At 44.2% G+C, this 12,777-nt stretch overlaps 1 pseudogene; it reads left to right on the top strand.

Annotated features, from left to right (window-relative positions):
* The first annotated feature begins 9,335 nt into the window (after nucleotides 1–9,335).
* On the top strand, nucleotides 9,336–10,023 carry LOC110290450 (annotated as a pseudogene).
* Nucleotides 10,024–12,777: the final 2,754 nt, after the last annotated feature.

Raw genomic sequence — 12,777 nt, 5'->3', positions numbered from 1 at the left:
AAGGTTCTTTTGCAACTAGCAGCAGACAGATCATCTGTGAGGTGAACCCAGGGCCATTTTTCAAGGAAGAGACCATAGATTCGGAGATAGGGTGGGGTGGGAGCTGGGGAGTGGGGAGGCGTGAGACAGAAGGGAGCTGATAGGATGGCTGATTCATTGTGACATCAGAGTGATGTGTGAGAAGACAGGAGGCGCCATAGTCAAATATCAGGTGGGCGTTAGGATATACACGGATGTATTAGCTTGGTTTCGCTATAACAAGACACACGAGGCAACCTCTCTTATAAAGAAAAGACATTTATTTAAGTTGAGGCTCTGACAATTTAAGGACATGATGCCAGCATCAGCTCAGCTCTGGCAAGAAGGTCATAACTTCAATAGCAAGGACACACAGAGATGACATTACCAATGAGACACCAAAAGCAACTCAGGCTCTGGCTACAGCAAAATATGCTTCCCTTAAAAAGCAACTCAAGGGTCCCCATAGGGTAACCAGCAACCCTTGTGAGAGCTTTCAATGACCTGTTGGCTTCACCACCAGGCCTCAGTGCTCCGCATCCTGAGATGCCCATGCCTGGGAGAAAGGGGAAGCACACACTCAAACCAAATCAAAATCAAAACAGTGAGCTAGTATTCAAAGAGGGAAGCAGGCGTGGACAGAATGTGCACTTCAGAATCCGGAAAGGGTCAGCAGAAGATACTACTGCAGGAGGCAGGCAAGGAAGGGTCCACACAGAGAGAGGTGAGGTGGCATTGCAGAGACTGAGGCAGGAAAGATCAGAGTCTAAGAAGAAATGAAAATGGTTCATGATAAAACTCTGCTGGGGAGTCAGATCTTACACCACACCGAGTGAGCTCTGACTGAGGCCGATGGTCATCAGAAGGATTGGATTAAGTGTGCTGAGAGCAAGGACGGTGGGGGCTGAGAGACGAGAGGGACATCCAGGGAAGCGCCTTCCTTTTGGTTTCTCTGTTGTTTCTGGTTTTTTGTTTCTCTTGGATTTTTGTTTGTTTGTTTGGTGTGTGATGTAAGTGGGTGTGGTGAGAAATCGCATGCCAGTCGAGTACAGAGTTAAAATAGAGTAAGAAGCGGGAACAGTAAAGTCCCGGAGAAGCAGAGTTCCGTCTCAGCCTCTCGTGTTGGATTCGATTCAGTTCTGCCATTCAGCATCCACAGTTACAGTAGTGTAAATCCCACACATTCAAAAGCATGCTCTCAGTGAGACTGCCCCTCCATCGGGTCTGAAGCTCATTCACCATTTTTAACAACTGGCTCTAAGTTGAAGGAGCCTCGCAACCCCTTAAAATATAATGAATTGCTTAGTAAGACTCAGAGCTCAGGAGCATTTATATTTGTCACAATTCTTTTACAAAGGACACCAATCAGATGGGCTAGCCCAATGGCCAGATACAGGGAGAAAGATCAAGTAAAGAACAGGCTTCTATACTCGCTTGCTATGGAATGTCAGTGTTCTCAGAAAAGTGTACCCCCATCCAGGAAGCATCTGCAGGCTCCAAGAACCAGGTGTTGGGATTGGGGGCAGGGTTATGTAAGAAAGACAGATGGAGTCTCCGGTCACTGAACGAATTCAGTCTTCTCTAAGGATCTAATGATGAACTGATGTCAGTGGCTCCAGGCCACCAATCATGTATTTGATTTTTATAAAGTCTAGACCCCGTTTTGAAGCTACAGAGGCATTGGAATTGGAAGTAGATTCCTAGGCGGTGAGCACAATGAATGAACTTTTAAAATATAATGTTCTTATTAATTTTTGATAACTTCATACATACACATGTATTTTTTATCATAATTTATCATATTCACTCTTCAAGCCCCACCCTGATCCATGCTGGAAGGCCGAGCAGCTTGACCTTGTGCAGGTCTTGTGCAAGCAACCATAGCTATGAGCTCGAATCTTATCATATCCATTAAACACTGTCTTGGTACAGTCCTCCTAACTTCTGGCTCTTACAGTTTTCCTACCTGTTCTTCCAAGATGGTCCATGATCAGTTGTGAGTTCCTTCATTAACTGCTGCCCACTGAAGCACTTTGCTCTTTATCTGACTCTCTCTCTCTCTCTCTCTCTATATATATATATATATATATATATATATATATATAGTCATTGGGCTAGCTTCAAGCTAATTAATTCTTACGTTATCAAAGATATTCCTGCTGCTTAGAAAATCCCAAGGGCTTTAGAAGTAGCATATTAGTAAGCTAGAGCAAAGACCAAAGAAATTCTGTATTAGATAATAGTCGAAGGCTCTAAGCCTGCATAAGAGGCAGATAGGCTGCAGAGCTTCTGCTACTTTGGCAGTGTGATGGTTTGTATATGCTTGGCCCAGGGAGTGGCACTATCTTGAGGTGTGGCCCTGTTGGAGTAGGTGTGTCACTGAGTGCGTGTGTTTTAAGACCCTCATCCTAGCTGCCTGGAAGTCAGTATTCTACTAGCAGCCCTCAGATATAGATATAGAACTCTCAGCCTCTCCAGCTCCATGCCTGCCTGGATGTTGCCATGCTCCTGCCTGGATGATAATGGACTGAACCTCTGAACCTGTAATCCAGTCCCAATTAAATGTTGTCCTTATAAGAGTTGCATTGGTCATGGTGTCTGTTCATAACAGTAAAACCCTACTAAGACAGACAGTAAAACAACAGAGGCATGAGGGGAAATGCCAAGAGTGCCCCCTTCCATGGTTCAGTATAAAAAAAAATAATAATAATGTCAGGTTTGCAGGACAATAGTATGTAAAATTGCTGCTGTGGACAGGAATCTCTGCAGGACTGATGAGCAGAGGGAGAGCCAAGTGAGCAGCACGCATTGCTGAGGGGAGGCAGCTTCTTCCAACAGCCCGCAGCAGCCCCAGCAGGGACAGGGCGAATGCAGATCATACATATATACGACCCAGCCTTGGGTTCTGTAGAATGAGTGCACCAGAAAAGAACTGGAAGGGCTACACGTGAGAGCAGTACAAAGGCTGAAGAGATGGGGTGTGGACATCGAAGGAAGGAAAAGCAGAAAGGCAGCCTGAGAACACGGATGCAGATGTGTAGGAAGCTCTGATAAGAACACAATGATGTATTGAGATTGTGTGGGTGAGAACTCTGGACCACTGGAGAATGTGGTCACAGATGAGAGTGGGTATGCACGTGGGTCTGTCCCAAGGGCTCTGGGGGCAGCAAAAAGAGAGAACCTGTGTTCAGTACCTACTTTTATCTTTTTATATTGAAGATAGTAAGTTCCCCAAAGGGAGATTGCATGTTTGACTCCTCTGTTTGAAGACTAAATGGTGTTAGGCTGTAAAGAGTGCTGGAAAACCCAGGATGCCTCTGAGTAGAGAGGCCAAGGAAAGTGACGTTGTTCCACTGAGACAAAAGCCCTAGGGCCACTGATGCATCACTAATTTCCCCCATCTCCACTGCAGCCATAGGTGATACTCACTGGTCATACACAGGCTCACACATAACCAATGGTACCTGTTGGTGTGTCAGAGGTGCAACAGCAAAAGTGGAAACAAGGTCATATCCATTAGCAGGGACAGAATGAGGAGAGGAAGAGGCAAAGAAGTGCCTCCCCGTGTCCACAATGTTTCGTCTTTCTGAAGTGTTTTCCCTTGTGGGACTTTGTCTAGCATTATAATGGCAAGAGTTCATGTTATAAATATCAGATAATCCCAAGGAAATGGGATTCCATAGGCAAAGACTCGAGTGAGGACGTTAAGGAATAGAAAATTAGCAAGCAGAAATGTCAGAAGTCGGCGAATTCTGGCCAAGCTTGGCAACAAGCCCTTTGCTAAAGGCAAGTCATGTGAGCAGACAGTTCCTGGGAAATGAGGCAAAAGGTAGAACCAGACAAAATATCAGGACTGATCAGTTCTTGTTAAACTAAACCTCATTCTTTACTAAAACTAGCTTTCGTAGCCCTAGGGCAAGACTCAGGGAATTTCCTAAAGCCCAGTCAGGGCATGTTTGTCAGTACAAGAGCTAAGTGCTCTGACAAGCAGTCGGAGTAAGCCAGTAAGAGAAACATGGGCTCAGAAAGAACACCGAGGGCTTACTCTTCTCCATTCCATCCCCATGTGTTCCATTGCCTGCACTGCCATCGGTAAGATGACAGGAGAGGCACCAACTCCCAGTAGCTAAGCAAATTCTGCTGAGGTTTACAGCCCAGGGTGACACTGAATTCCATAGTCCCAGGATGTCGCAAGAGCAGGATGTAGCACCAGGCCCTCCTCTCCACATGAATACCTAGTGTGGGCAAGAAGAATTGGCATTGGAAGTCAAGCACCTGTCCTAATCTCTAGCAAGCCTCACCCCGTGACTATCAGCTAATGTTGGGAATTTGGATAGAGGGCTAAACAGGTCTTCAGGAGCCTAGAAGCTGCTGTGAGGTAGGAGTCTATTGGAAAACATTGCAGTTGTGGCTAGCAAACAGTTTCAGAAGGAACACCCATGTGGAAGTAAGGGAAGACAGACAAATGTGCAATGTCAGCTAGAGCCACACAGTCTACTGTCAGGAGCCATTTTGCCTGCTTCTGTGAAAGCCTGTGTGTCAGGCAGAGTCAAATCAGGCCAGGCTCTGCTGGCAGAGTTCCTGGCCTGCTGACGCATGGACCGATAAGAGGGGCTACATGTGAATCTCAAGGAGAAGGGATGAATGTCCTGTTAATCTCGGAGGAAGGAACGAGGAGGAATTGGGAGGCCTCCAGATGGATACAGATATCAAATGTACCTCAGCCATTGTCTCTGCTGGCTTGTGACTTTGTTTCCCACGATACTGCAAAGTATATAAAACCTACGAGAATTAAACTCGAGGCTGCCGCAGTACTGACTGGGCAGTCCTCCCGATTTCTAACTTCTGTCTCTGAGTCTTCTTTTCCTTCTTTCCTATAATTCTCACTCTCCCCTCAGAGGACTGCTTGATTTCATACTAGCTAGAGTTGTACAGTCTACCAGGCAGGACCCAGGGTTATGACCCTCCCACTCAGGGACACTGAATACTCAGGGACTCTCAATACTTTCCAGGACTTACATTTTCCAGAGCACAGGAAATAAAACTCTAGGCAGGAGTCGCTAAGACTACAAAGTGAGAAGCTGAATGGAAAATGTCCCTTTCTCCAGTCTTTGCAATATTTTAATCACCCATGTAGTAAGAATTTTGGTTTCTTTTTTTAAAGATTTATTTATTTTTATATGAGTACTCTGTAGCTGTCTTCAGACACACACCAGAAGACTGCATCAGATTTCATTACAGATGGTTGTAAGCCATCATGTGGTTGCTGGGAATTGAACGCAGGACCTCTAGAAGAGCAGTCAGTGCTCTTAACCACTGAGCCATCTCTCCAGCCAGAATTTTGGTTTCTTTTTTAAAAAAAAAAAAACAGTTATGCAGTCGGGCATGGTGGCACACGCCTTTAATCCTAGCACTCAGGAGACAGAGGCAGGCGGATATCTGAGTTTGAGGCCAGCCTGGTCTACAAAGTGAGTTCCAGGACAGCCAGGGCTACACAGAGAAACCCTATCTTGAAAAAAACAAAACAAAACAAACAAAAAACCCACACCAGTTATGCTATATGGAAGCATGGTTTTGTTTTAGTCCCATGTGTGGGCTGTGGGGCTGCTTCAGACTGTCCACAGCAGCTAACTATGATTTGTCTCATGCACTGGCAAGAGTGTGATTCTGCCAGCTGAAAATCGTTTGTATCTGGAATTCTGGGGACTCTTCAGCGAATATAAAAATGCCAGCGCCCTGAGAGAGGTGGCAGCTGCTGGTCCCTTCCTGCTTGCCCCTGCTGCTGCTGCTGCTGCTCTTGCTGAATTGTTGGCTTGCTATTTGCTGGATTACTGCTGGCTGGAGATCCTGACTACAAAGATTGGACTTGCCCCACGGAGCTTGAGACCCCTAATCAGCAGGAAGTAGTCTAAAGAGATGTATACTCCCTTTCCTGTCTAACCTTCTTTCTCTCCTACTAGTGTTAGGTGTTGGAAGGGATTAGGCTGGAGAAAGGTGGTAGCTATAAGAACCTAATAAAGTAGCCAAAAAGCAGTTTGCCCTCAGGACATAATATAAATAAGTTTGAGGAAGCCTTCTGTGAGATTGTCCCTGCTCTCTCCCACTCTTCTTCCAGGCCACAGCCCAAATATGAATGGAGGAATGAGTAGATGGCCCCATTTGTCAGGAAACTAGTCCCAAATGGAAGCCAAGGTGATGGCAAGATTGTGGCTGGTTTTTTATTTCATCAGTCCACATTCATGGGACATTGGCTCCAGTCATAGCTACAAGCAAGGAGATCTCGCCCCATGTAGTTCCTGTACAGATAAGGCTTCCTGAGAAAGGCGTGCTGATGAACACAGACAGAAAGCATCCTCCACTTGGCTTGTCACAGGGAGGGGAAGCATGAGATGAATCTTGAAGGACTGAGTAGGCCCGAATGACAAGGAAGGGAAAGATTTTAGCAGGATCACAGGTTGTGCAAAAGCACAGACAACAGAGAGAATGTACTATTTAGGGAGCTGCAAATAGCTGGGAGAGGCTAAAGCCTGGATAGGAGAAGAGAGCCTGGGAGTTCACGGCAGGCTTTGTACAGCATGTTCATGTTTAGATCTGACCGCACAGGAGCTGGGGAACCAAGCAAGAGATTACTGGCCTCCGATCTGCTTGTTGGATACAGCTCCAAGGCTGTTTAGAAAGGAGATGAAGTTTCCATTGCAATCAAGGGATTCAAGTAGCATATGGTTTAAATGGCTGGAGCTAAAATGGAGATAGCTTCAACTACAACGCAGTAGTCAGTAGGGATAGAGAGAAATTTACCCACACAAAAGAACAGCTTAATCCATGGATAGTAGGTTTGAGATGAATAGATAAGTCCTTGGGGTGGTGGCGTTTGGAGAACAATTTATAGTTGAAGTAAGTTCTACAGTGATTGAGGAAGCAAGGCATGGATAATGGAGCTCTTCTCCCTTTTGCTCTTACATATACACTATACTTTCATTGAACTTAACACTTTAATATTTTAAACAAAAATTATTTTATATAATACCAAAAAACTTAAGAAGGATAGTTTTATCATTACAAATCAATACCTCTTTCCTGGAACATTATACCAAGCATTGCTAGATATTAAAATTTGTATTTAAGACTGGACATTGTGTGACTACCTCACTGATGTCTATGAGATATTGGCAGATTGTCTAAACTTAATAATGTCAGTAAAGAACGGAGCCCATCCCAGAGCCTGGTGAGTTTTAGGCTATATATCAATAATCCTGTCTTGTCTTCACAGTAAGGATTAAGGTCTGTCTACCATCAGACTCCTTCATCCCACACTACTCAGTCATATCAGTCACCCAGAGTCTAGTCCTGGACCTGATCAAGACACCAACAAATTCTGAGTGGCCCTGCTGATAACTTTCTCTTGTTTGAGATGGAAAACTCTGCTCCATCCAACAAGGAGGAGGTGACTGGAGACATGAACTTAACATCGTCCTAGAGGGGAATGGCCAAACCACCTCCCATGAAGTAAAAACCAGAGAGATGAAATAGGCAGATCAGACATGTTAGGAATAGTTTATCATAGATGGGAGGGCCCCAAGTCCATAAAGAAAAAACATTATTCCAAAGGCATAAACCCTGAAGAGATTTTCTTTTTTTAGCAGAGAAGGAGAAAACAAACGGACATCCATAACCAAGGCTGCCAGTCACAGGCGAGGAAGTGAATCGGAATAAGGAAGAAGCTCGGAAAAGGGGAAGGAAAACAACCCACGACTAATTTGGAAAGTCCCAGTGTTGCCCCCAGAGACAGAAAGAAACAAATTCACACAACATGTCACCCACTGAAGGGCAAAGAAGAAAGGTATGGAATGGAGTTGGCCCCCATGTCAGCAGCACAGTGTAGAAACACAGGAGCAGAAGTCCTGAGATGTACATCTCTAGCCAGCAATCCTGCTTAGAATACGACTGTGTCTATAAGAAAACGGTCCAGCAATGGGTTCTGTGTGGACAGGAGGAGGGGCAGTAAGTGGTCAGAGCAATTAAACGTGCAGTAGAGCAGTTCTAGATAATACTTAGAAGTCATTATGGAGGTTGGGGTGATGCAGCAGGGGAGTGGCTGATAGTAGGTACTGCATAAGGGCCATTACAAAACAAAACAACAAAACAAAACAAACAAACAAAAAAACGATTGTTTCTAGTTCGCATCCAAGAAAAATGGTAAAATGCAATGGTGTGGAAACAAGACTGTGACCTAAAATAAGCAGACAATCCACTGAGGCCTGAGGGAGGGGCGGGGCAGACCCTGCCGTTGTCCAAACAGGGAAGCGAAACAAGAAGACTGAGAATGAAAACCCAGTTCAGATTGACTTCATCAACCAGGATTGGACTTGGGGAGTCTGGTGACAGGAGGATCATTGCCAGCATATTTAAAACACAATACAATTTGGGGAAAAGTTTCCTGGTTAATAGGATCCCCAGTGCACAGGAAAGCATAATTATATTGAAACTTGATTTAGGGTATATGCCATTCCTTCCAAGAAGATGGGTGGTAGAGATAGGCTACCTGGACTAGCTTAAGGGTCTAAGGATCTAAGGGTCTGTTCTGGTCTTGATCATACAGATAGTGTAGAAGTCATTTGGGCTATTAACCAACTCTGGTCCTGATTGTAGGAGCTTGCTATGGCCTGGCCCAACAGATAATGTAGATCACCAGGCTGTTAATCACCTCCAACTCTCAGCTTTCTGGGTGGGAAAACAAGTTTTATATCTAAGCCTTTGAAGGAACAGACCTGTGTGCTTAACATTCTTGGTTTCTCTGGAGATCTGGGGACATAAGGATCTTCCTGCTGTGCTCCCAACAGAAGTGCATTAAATTATGCATTCGTTATGGCTGCTCTTCTGAAGCAATAGCAAAATCATTGCACCTGAAAGAAACCCCCATCTGCCCTTTTAGAAAGCATTCGCGGGTGCTGGAGAGATGGGCACTCTTGCAGAGGACTCAGATTCATTTCCAGAGCTTCTACGGTAGCTGCCAACTGTCTGTAACTCTGTTCAAGGGTCTGATGCCACAGTGCACATGTGTCCATGCAGGCAAAGCACTCAAAATCATTACAAATAAATAAATAAATCTTTTTGTAACATATTTCCAGAACCCTCAGATAAGTAGTGCCAGAGCCCCATGTTCATGGCATTTTCACCTACTGGGAAAAAGGACAGAAAGACATGCACCCAGCCACCTAGAGCTGTTTCTGCTAGATGCAAAGGGAAGCCATGCTGTCAGTGGCCTTCCAAAGGTAGCACAACTGCTTGTTCAACCAAAGCGAGAAAGCAGAGACAAGATGGCGGTGGCGGCGGCGCAAGGCGGGAGAAGCGGAGAAGCGGTGGTGGCAGAGGCAGAAGTGGGGCTGGCGCCGCCCCAGCTGTGGGACAAGCAGCAGGCGCAGTGGTTTGTTGGATAAGTGGAAGATTGATGATAAGCCTGTGAAAATTGATAAGTGGGATGGATCCGCTGTGAAGAACTCTCTGGATGACTCTGCCAAAAAGGTACTACTGGAAAAGTACAAGTACGTGGAGAACTTTGGTCTCATTGACGGTCGCCTCACCATCTGTAGCATCTCCTGCTTTTTTGCCATCGTGGCTTTGATTTGGGATTACATGCATCCCTTTCCTGAGTCCAAGCCAGTTTTGGCTTTGTGCGTCATATCCTATTTTGTGATGATGGGGATTCTGACCATTTATACCTCATATAAAGAGAAGAGCATCTTTCTTGTGGCCCACAGAAAAGACGCTACAGGAATGGGTCCTGATGATATTTGGCAGCTGTCCTCCAGCCTCAAAAGGTTTGATGACAAATACACCTTGAAGTTGACCTTCATCAGTGGGAGGACAAAGCAGCAGCGGGAAGCCGAGTTCACCAAGTCCATTGCTAAGTTCTTTGACAACAGCGGGACATTGGTCATGGAGGCATGTGAACCTGAAATATCCAGACTCCATGACAGTCTTGCCACAGAAAGAAAAATAAAATAGCCAATTCTAAAAGCTCTCCTTCTGCTGGATCATACGACTCACTGGTGGATAGGGGAGGAGACATAAAGCTTAAGCTTGGTCAAATAAGAAATGTTGAAGATGCCCCTGTCTAATCCACCCTGGATGAATAGAGTTTCCTAGTTCAGATATGCAGCTGTCCCTTTGATGGTTGTAGCCTCCCTGGTCTGCTGAGTGGTTTTCTGTTGCTTTCCTTAAGGAGCATTTTTGTAAGAGTTAAGCATACTTTTTCCTTTGTGCTTAATAGTACTTTATGCAGTCTAGCTTTGTGCCATGCAGCGTTTGAATGCTCAGTTCTTAAGAACTACTAACCTTGCTGGGGCACAGTAGTGTTCACCCAGAATCCCAGCACTTCCCAGGCTGAGGAAGGAGGAATGAATTTGAGGCCATCCTGGGCTGTAGAGTCAGGCCCTGTCTTGGGGAGTGAGGATTGTTAACTTGTTGCTGAGTTTGTATTGACCCCTGCATCAGCAACTATTTCCTTAAATCCAGGATACAACTTATTAAGTATGACAGCTTTCCTTTACATGCCATTTTGTGTGTGTGTGTGTGTATATATATATATATATATTTGACTTGGGGAGAATTATTTTTTACAAAAATTCAAAATAGCTGTTTAATTTGTTTAAAATAGACCTACCTGTTACTTTTTGTGCTCTTAACCAATTAAAGAAGCCAGTGGCATTTTTAGTTTTATGTTCTCTGTTTTCCACTCCTATGTTCCTCTTGATTTGTGTGTGCCCTTTATTAACTGCCATTTTCTAAAATTTTTTCTATAAATGAAAGAAGATGTGAAAAAAAGAGAGAGAGAGAAAGCTGTTGGAGACCATTGTAAAGAGATCATCTTGTGTATTGTATGGATGCCTCATCTGTCAATCAAAAAGCCTATGGCCTATGGCTTCTGCAGGAAATAGAGGTGGGAAGACAACTGGAGGAGGAAGAATTCTGGGAAAGAAGGAGAGGAGGGGGAACTTGGAAGGAGGTGAGGAGATGGACACAGGGCACCTGAGCACAGCTAATCAGCCATGTGGCAAAATGTAGGTTAAAATAAATGGGTTATCTGTAGTTAGGATCTAGTTAGAGTAGAGGCCAAGGTATTTGGAAATATTATTTGAGTCTGAGTCATATTTCTGGGAGCATGGGGCTGGGAGGCAGAACCAGGCCTAACTTCTACAGACCGTGTATTACAAGGCTCACATCCCAGTCCCTTCGTTTAAGTTTCCCTTACTCTAGATAAGGGAGGGAATTAAATCTTCACTGGAATCTGTCTACACCTTTTCTGAACTCTTGGGTCCAAAAAGAGAGCAGGCTACCTGGAGATGAAGTTGGAGAAGGGCAGAGTCCTTGAAACTGAAGATCATGAATGGATGTGATGATGTACACCCATAATCCCAACTGAGACAAAGGATCTTAAATTTAAAGCCATCCTGAACAGTGTGACTGTTTGGTTCAGTGGGTAAGGTGCTGGCTATGCAGCCTGTTGACCTGAGCTTTATTCCCGGAAATCATGAGAAGGTGAACAGAGAAACATCTGCACAAAGTTGCCCTCTGCACTTCACATGTGTGCCATACGTACAATGCTACGCAGCATACATACACAAATAATAATAATAATCCAAAACAGAACTGGAGAGTTGGCTCAGCAATTAAGAGCATCGGCTGCTCTTCCAGAGCATTGTGGTTTGATTTCCATCATCACATGGTAGCTTGTAACTACCTGGAAGTCTAGTCCCGGGGAGTTCTGCAGTCACTGCACATACGTGGTGCACATACACGCATTCAAGCAACCCATACACATAATAAAACTTTTTTAAATTAAAAAATAAGTAATTGTAAAACAAACAAGGAAATTTTCATTAAGACCATAGTGCCTAACCCTAAATCCCTAAATCCATTAAGATTAAAAAAATAAAAATAAAAATGAAAAAGGAGAGCCAGAACTATACACACAACATAATTATCATTTCTGATAAACTCCAGAAAAGACCATGGAAAATATCTTAATTAGGGTTACTATCACTATAATGAAACACCATGACCAAAGAAATTTGGGGAAGAAAGGGTTTATTCAGCATACACTTTCACATTACTGATTGTCATTTGAGAAAGTCAGGACAGGAACACAATCAGGGCAGGGACATGGAAGCAGGAGCTGATACAAAGACCATGGAATATTGCTGCTTACTGGCTTGCTTCCTTTGGCAGCCTGTTTTTTTATAGAACCCAGAACCACCAGCCCAGGGCTGGTACCATTCACAGTGAGCTGGGCCCTCTCTTATTGATCACCAATTAATAAAATGCCCTACAAGTCTACCTACAGCCAGATCTTACAGAGGCATTTTCTCAATTGAGTCTCCCTCCTCTCTGATGACTGTAACTGTGTCATTGACATAAAACTAATCAGTACAACTAACCCCTTGTCAACTTGACACACAAACAGACCACTTTCCTTTTTTTAAGATTTATTTATTTATATATTTTATGTATATGGGTGTTTTTGTCTGCATGTACTCCTACACACTAGAAGAGTATATTGAATCCCAATGGGACTACTGTTACAGACACTGTTAGCCACCATGTGGGTGCTGGCACTTGAACTCAGGACCTCTGGATAAGCAGCCAGTGCTCTAAATTGCTGAGCTCAAGGCCCAACATATCACTTTTTAATTAGAACCTTTCTTTTCTCATTTATCCCCAAGATGTTATGTTAATATTTATATCACAATATAAAACATT

Source organism: Mus caroli, chromosome 2 (assembly GCF_900094665.2).
Source record: "Mus caroli chromosome 2, CAROLI_EIJ_v1.1, whole genome shotgun sequence".
NCBI classification, from domain to species: domain Eukaryota; kingdom Metazoa; phylum Chordata; class Mammalia; order Rodentia; family Muridae; genus Mus; species Mus caroli.
This window is presented reverse-complemented; position numbering and strand designations above follow the sequence as displayed.